The sequence below is a fragment of the Python bivittatus genome, unplaced genomic scaffold, assembly GCF_059951505.1.
Source record: "Python bivittatus isolate LINGU-HERP-01145 unplaced genomic scaffold, Pbiv_v1 ctg000480_np1212, whole genome shotgun sequence".
Taxonomy (NCBI): domain Eukaryota; kingdom Metazoa; phylum Chordata; class Lepidosauria; order Squamata; family Pythonidae; genus Python; species Python bivittatus.
In genome coordinates, this window is record NW_028277075.1 from 39,204,415 (window position 1) to 39,211,895 (window position 7,481).

A 7,481-nucleotide genomic window follows, 5' to 3' on the forward strand; every position below is an offset into this window, starting at 1 on the left:
ACGAACATAAAAAAGCATATAAAATTGTATAAGTATTAATGCTGTGGAAATGGGACTGTCACTGTGAGTACCTCTTCTTCAAAATTTACCATTAGATAACTTCTTCGGTGGAGGTTGTTCTCAAACAGAAGGTTGCTTGTAGTATCCCTTGAAACAGATAATTTTCTTATAAGGATATATGGGCCCAGGAATCAGCTCCAAGCTATATTATTATTCATAACATTCTAGAAAAAGGTAGAGCTCTACCTCTTTCAATCTCCACCCTCTAAGTAATGTCTGCAAGAATATGACCAAGAACAGGACCATGGTCAAGTCATTGTGGATTTGTTTCAGTACCGAACCCTGGGACAGAAGGCTTCCTATGTTATTCTGGTAATAATTTATAGTCAAATGAAAGCTTAAGTAGCTCTTATTACAGGTTGGCATTGCTTATTCTGAGAATACTGTTGACAGTTAATAGTGACCTGCTGTATTCTCTGGTTGCAGCCCATTGGTTTAGCAGAAACAATGTCCTGCCCTTCCATATAGCAAAAGGATATTCTACCATTCTGTGGAGAATTGTAAGTGGGAAAGTAGGGGTAAGGATGTCTCTTAAGAGCATGCAAGCTCTTGAGTATATAGGCCAAGGTAATACTGCATGAAGTTTTCTCAAGGGGAAATTTCTACATTCTCAATCTCTTCCCACTCATTACTTCTATTTGCCTGAATAATAGGAGTCTGAGCCCAAGGCATAATGTGTATGTGATGATTGCATGAAAATAGAATCCTGGTGAGCATAATTCTCCCACACCCTTTGTGGTTTTCCTTTCACTTTCCACTGGATAATTTATTTTACAGGTTTCCTAAGAATCTGTAGAAACTGGTGCTGTTCACAGCATCTGTAAAAAAGGATTAAAGAAAATATCTTAAAGCAAGAAAAATTATGCCTCTTTATTAACACCCACATTCTCTTCCACAGTGTTAAAATCCCAACAACATGACTACTTCTTGGGCTTAATTTTCAAACATACTTAAAAGTTTATTTGCAAATAAACTGGTCCATCCCCTGTTAATTATGACTATAATTTCTTTCAATATTTTCAAGCTGAAATACAACTGTTTATATGCATAAAAAGGTGGTTACAGTACCTGATTACTGTCACAGAATCTCTAACAGATTTGGACAACGTGAATCACTTTCTCTCTTTCCAAACTGTAGAGCCCAGTCCAACTCTATTTTTGTAAATGCTAGAGCCTCCTCCAGTCAAATTTTACTTTTTGTCACTGTACTTATATGATGTTAAAGTGTAAGATTAAAATAGGGATTTTTTTTTTTTAAACATTGTTTGGTATAGGGAAAAAAAAAAGAGGGAGGGAATCCTGTTTCTCCCCATGTATGAGACACAGCCCAACTCATTTTGCATCGCTTCTCAACCATTGCACTTCTTGCCCGAAGCAATTCATGTTGCTTATCCAAGATTGGCAGGTAGCATTGCTGGCCTCTGGCATGGCAATCCTGCCATGCCTTAAACATTTTTCCCCCTAGAACTCATTTGTCTTCAATAAACAGATTTCTTCCATTTTCTCACTAGGAAATGCAGAGATAAATGAAGTTGACTCCGTGGGAAGCTGTCATATCAAGACAGCAGTTTCTCAATTTTGTCCATCCATCTGCAACAGCAGTTCCTGTGGCTTGGACCATCTTTCAGGTTTCCTGATGGCAAAGACAAGGGGTAGACCAAGCCAGTTTCAGGGAACAAGAACTTCAAGACTTTGTAAGCCCCTGAATGTAGCTTTGGGGGATTTGCACTTCCTCTGATTTTCTTTTTTTTTCTTGTTAGGGGAAAGGTAAGGAAAGGACAAGCTCATTGCACAGTTGTTCTTCCAAGTGCTTGAAGAGAGAATTCTCTGGGGGTTCTCTGCATCTTCACCTTTTCAGCTGAGAAAAGGAGAGGAAAAGATGGCACTTTGGAAAAACACCTCATGGAACTTTGCCTGTTTCATCTTTCCCAGTAAATGAATCCCAGGAGATGGGATGGAGCTGTGAATCTTTGGGGGTTTAGTTTCCCTGTTTTTCCTATCAGGAAAATATTAAATGTGGCTACTTGAGAATTGGTGCTTCAAAGTATACCCAGAGACCTGAAGGCTGCCTTTCTTAGGCTTTATTTCTGTCCTGCTGGAGAGAACAAATTCAGCTCCTCATGGGTCATTCCTGGTACCCAGGGATAATGTTAATGAGCAGGAGATCAGGAAAGATTTCAGAAAGGATGGTTCCCATTCTATGATGGCATTAGTCCTCAACAGTGTCTTCCACCTGGATTAGATTTATCACTCCTTGTTTAAATCTTTACAAGGATATATGGACAATGGTTTACTGATACAACAGCATTGTGATCTGAGATTCCTGAGGGGACAATGGTTATCAAAATGTTATTCATAATACTAAATTTTCTATCTGAAATAAATTACTTCATCCTTGGGTTGCATCTTCTAATATATGCCTTAAAGAATTATTAGCCAGCTTTTAATATTGGTAAATATGCCTACATGTCAAGGAACATCTTTTCCTGATCTAAATAATCCCTTAAAGACCATTCAATTTGTTTTAAGTGTTGCAGCTGTTACTAAAAGCAAAACCTGCATGCTGCAAAATTCAAATATTTGCACTATGCTAGTTTATACTGTAGATTTAAATAAAAGTAGAAGTAGTTTTACATATGAAGCACACTAACACTTTTTATTAACAGATAAAGTTTTCTAATTTTTTAAATCAACCTTAATTTGTTTATAATTGCAGATAAAATGTTATCAATCTTGTTTCTATGTCCATGTGACTAAAATATCTTATCTGTCCTCAGACACGAGTAGTCTTCATATCATAGAAAATTGTACATCTCATCTTTAATAATGACCGTGTTCTTTAACCAAGTCAGAAATAGGGAACTGCCTCATTAGGAAACCATATCATTTCTGTGCATTTAGGAATGTAAGAAACACATATAAGAAACTGAAAATAAGTTGCGAAAATACATACACTGTACTAATAAGGTACATTAGATATTTTGTTGTTAACATTTTCCCCTTTTAAAATATTTTATTGAATTTTTGGCCAATATAGATGATGATAAAGATTTATACAAAGAATTCCTACAAAGAAAACTACCAAATATCATTTAAAATTACAAAAACTATGTAATAAAAATTATATAAACTAAACAGTAGAAACTAAAAAGGAGAACAAAAAGGAACCTCCTATTTTTCCACAGCTTAATAGTAGTAGTAGTAGTAATACTAGTAGAAATAATACAATTATATTACTAAATTTTTAAACAGCAGATTAAGTCTGTTATAGTATAAAATATCCTTGTGCAAGCTCTTCATTCTTAAAATTATTCAGACCATAAGTAGTATATAGTTATAAGTAATTATAACCATCCCTTTTGTATGGACTTCAAGCTACTTTTACAACATCATCTAGGGTACAGTATTAATATACAATTTGATGATTTGCACAGACATTTGCATTGACTATTTATTTATGATTTACAGTTATTGTGAAAAAATAATACTAATAGTTGCCAGTCAGGAGAAACACAACAATCATAGCTTATATGCACACAAAATATAATTGTAGATGGAATTACTTACCTGTTCCTGAAGCAACCGAGAGATCTTTCATTTTCTCAAGATTCCTTCCCAACAAAGAGAAAGCCATGACAATACAAAAAAGAAAAAATCATATTCTGTTTCTCACCATAAGAATGTGAAAATTGAAGAAAGTTGAAGACTTTATTTCTTTAACATAGGAGAAAGTGATTAGTGAGAACTAAATTGCTAACTTTTTTCCTTCAGACACCGATGACTTATTTTATGAATTTGGGCTTCCCTGACCTCATGGCAGAAATCCAATAGTAATATAATTCATCAGCCTTGCTTGCTGATTTATTTATATATTTGTCAGATTTATATGGCCACCCATATCACAAACAATGACAAGGCAATATGAGCATGATGTGGGCATGCTGTTCAGTCTTCTTATATTTAGTTTCCTATCTGGTATCCTATGTCTCCTTTCTGGATTGGAACTGCATGAAAGGAAAACAAACAGCATGTGTTGAAAGTTGAACTGGATTTTGTGTTCACAGTCTCTTCTGATAGGTACTTTATTTCCATACAATTTCATGCGTCATCAGTGTTACAAGGCAGTGTTTCTTAAAGTGTGGTCTGAGGAACCCTGGGGATCCCCCAAGACCCTCTCAGGAGTCCACAAAATCAAAATTATTTTCCAGATATTGAAGATATTTACAAAAAAATTAAAGCAATGTCACTCTTGTCATATTTATTTGTAGAAAAAAAGGCGGGGAATACTTTATTTATGTTAATATCTAAGGGGTTTAATAGTTTATTTTTATATGATTCAATAAATATTCTACAAATGCATCAATTTTAATTTTTAATATGGTAAATATTGATTTGAAACACTATTCTAAGGAATATAGGAAGCCTACATGCATTAAGTAAGATCTGCAGTTCCTGTGATAATTTCCCATGTGTCTGAGGAATGGTTTTCCTTACATTACCTAAGGTTTATAAAGCATGAACAGCTATTAACGTGGAACTAAATTTTTGCTTCCCCCCGTCCTCTCTGGCTGGATCTGTCCCATTCCTAACTCAGTCTTTCTTTTTCCGGTTTCTCCCCACACACAAAATTTGGCCTCACTTTTCAGAAAGTTATTTTGCTGATGGGAAAAGTTCCCAAACCTTTTCCACAATTCCTTTTCAACTTCTTGCTGGATGGCAGAGAATGAAAAGTCACCATGGGAACAACAATTTTCTCCATGCTTTGATTTCTGTCAAACTTGTCAACAGTTTTCTTTACATTAACAGACTTTGACAACTTTGATTTAATACCTATCATGACTGAATCCCTTAACCACTCATTTGTGGATTTTGGTGAATTCATAGTATGCTTTCTTTTATATAGCACTAAAAATAAATGGGGATAAGAGGGGGCCAGTATTGCTGCAAACTGAACTTATATTGCAAACTCTAACATTCTGTTGTATCTTTAAGGGCCCCCTAGTTTTGTGTTACCTAAGCAGGAAATGTCTTTGTACTCAAGAAACCCCATTAATGGAATGTAACATCTGAGGGATTGGGGAAGGAGAAGCTGCAATCTCAAATTAACTGTTTTAAATTCTACTTATTTCTGAGTTAATCTAATCTTTAAATCTGTTATTAAAATGACAGCAGCTCCAGTTCTGTTGATGTTAGTTTAATATCCCCCCTGACAGTTATGAATGGATTTGGGCAACGGGCTATGTCACTTGCCTGTGAATTAAATAAATCTTAGGTTTTATTTCTCCTCTCTCTACTTAACTTTTGCAGCTACCCCTCAGCCATTGATCTATCAAAAAGGAGAAGATATCATCTTTCAGGAGAAACGTGTCATAAATATTTTGATAAAATATTTTTAATCCTTGGAAACAGATGGCTGTTCCATAAAGGTTGTCAGCTGAGCAGGTTTTCCTGACAGAAACATATTAAACAACTGTAGTTGGAGGAGGGGTATTTCCCGTCACTATTAGATGGATTCCACTATTAATCAATCACAGCTGGTTAGTCTTCTGACAGCTAGAACATCCTGGACCTAATTTGATTATCTTGCACTATTTCTAAGTAATAAATCCTGCATAAGGTATGATTTGATGGGGGGGGGGAGGAAATTGGTTCACTGAGCAGGAAATAGGGAAACATAATTTGAGTAGGCCTTGCTCACATATGAATGTGCAGACACCATTTGCATGTTCTTCCGCTCAGGAGACTTACAAGCCTTTTCAGGTAGTAGAGCAATGCTATCAAAGGGATTACAATTCCATTTATGAGAGGGAATTGACGCCTCACTTTATATTGCTCCCTTTTTGTCCAGATGGTCAATGGGGACAAGTATGGGCTATGTAACAGTAACCTAGAGATTCCTAATTATGTCTGAAAGTAGCTGCCATCTGGAAAGATCTAACTTTTAATGTCAACATATAATTACCTTGGAACTGATAAAAAGGGTAGGACAAATTGACTTTGATAATGTTACACAAAACAAGAGAAAACTGATTTCCCCAAGAGGTAGGAAATTCCAGGGTACTTATTAGTGGACCACATATTCTTTGGAGACTATGGAAAATGTATCATGTACTTATTATACATTATTATCACTGAGCATATTAGATCTATTGCAGGTTGAAATATCTATTCTAGCTTGGCTGATCTCAAAAGAAACTTGGCAGAGACTGACTTTGCTAGTATTTGGCTGGAAAACCATCAAGATGTTTCAGGGCTGAAAACTAGTTCAGAAAATCAAGAAAAACCACTCAGAAGACAATCATGGGAAATCATGGAGGCACCCTAATCTCCATGTTGTTGTCAAGAAAATAATATGGTTTTATCCATGCACTCACCAGCAGTTAAGCTTGAATAGATGGTGACTTAATCTTTTTAATGAGGTGGACCTCACATGTTTAGGAAGCTGGGGCTTGATGGAAATTTGATAGAACCAGGACAGGCATACATCTTCCACCCCAGCTCTGCTAGTAGTCACCAACAAGTACATTGTTATTGCTATACTGTGCCCCAACCTGTAACCTGATTGTAACACAATCCCTTTCCTACAGGGCCCTTTGGAGCTGTAGTTCATTTACTTTCTCAACAACCTAACCTAAACTAGGAAGGTTGAAAACTGAATGAAATTGTCCAGAGCCACTGGGTCCAACAATGGCTTCCTGAGAAAGATGCACATCACTGCCTCCTTCAAGGCTGGTAAAATCACCCACTCTCAAGGATGAATTTACTACTGCATGGATATAACCACACATCACCTCCCAAGAGACCTTAACCAACCCGGAGGGACATAGATCTAAAACACAGGTGGATGGACCAGCAGACCCAAGGATCCTGTCAACTTCTTCAGGCATCACAGAATCAAACACTTCTCAGGTAAAAAGATAAGCCCATGCCTTCAATAGAGGCCTTCAGTACTGAAAGCTGTAAGTCTTTGTTCCCATCTACTGGTTATCTGGATTTTTGCAGCTCAGATCTTAAAGCCCTACTTATTCAAAAATGGACTGGACTGCATAGATTGGACTGCATACAGGCATAGCAAGTAAGCTGTTGTTGTTGTTATTTAAATGTATATGGTGCCCATCTCCCCCAGAGATAAAGTTGTATTTCAAAGCCTCTGATTTCATGCATCTAAGAGTAGTACATGAAACCAGGAGACAGTGAGTTCTAGTCCCACCTAAGGCATGAAAAACCAGCTGGGTGACTTTGGGCCAATCACTGCCTCTCAGCCTAACTGACCTCACAGTATTGTTGTTGTGGGGAAAATAGGAGAAGGAAGGGATATTGGTATGTTTGCCACCTTGAGTTGTATATAAAAAAGCAGCAGGATAAAAATCTAAAAACAAACAAACAAACACTGGGACACAAGTGGGCAATTGCAGGAACAA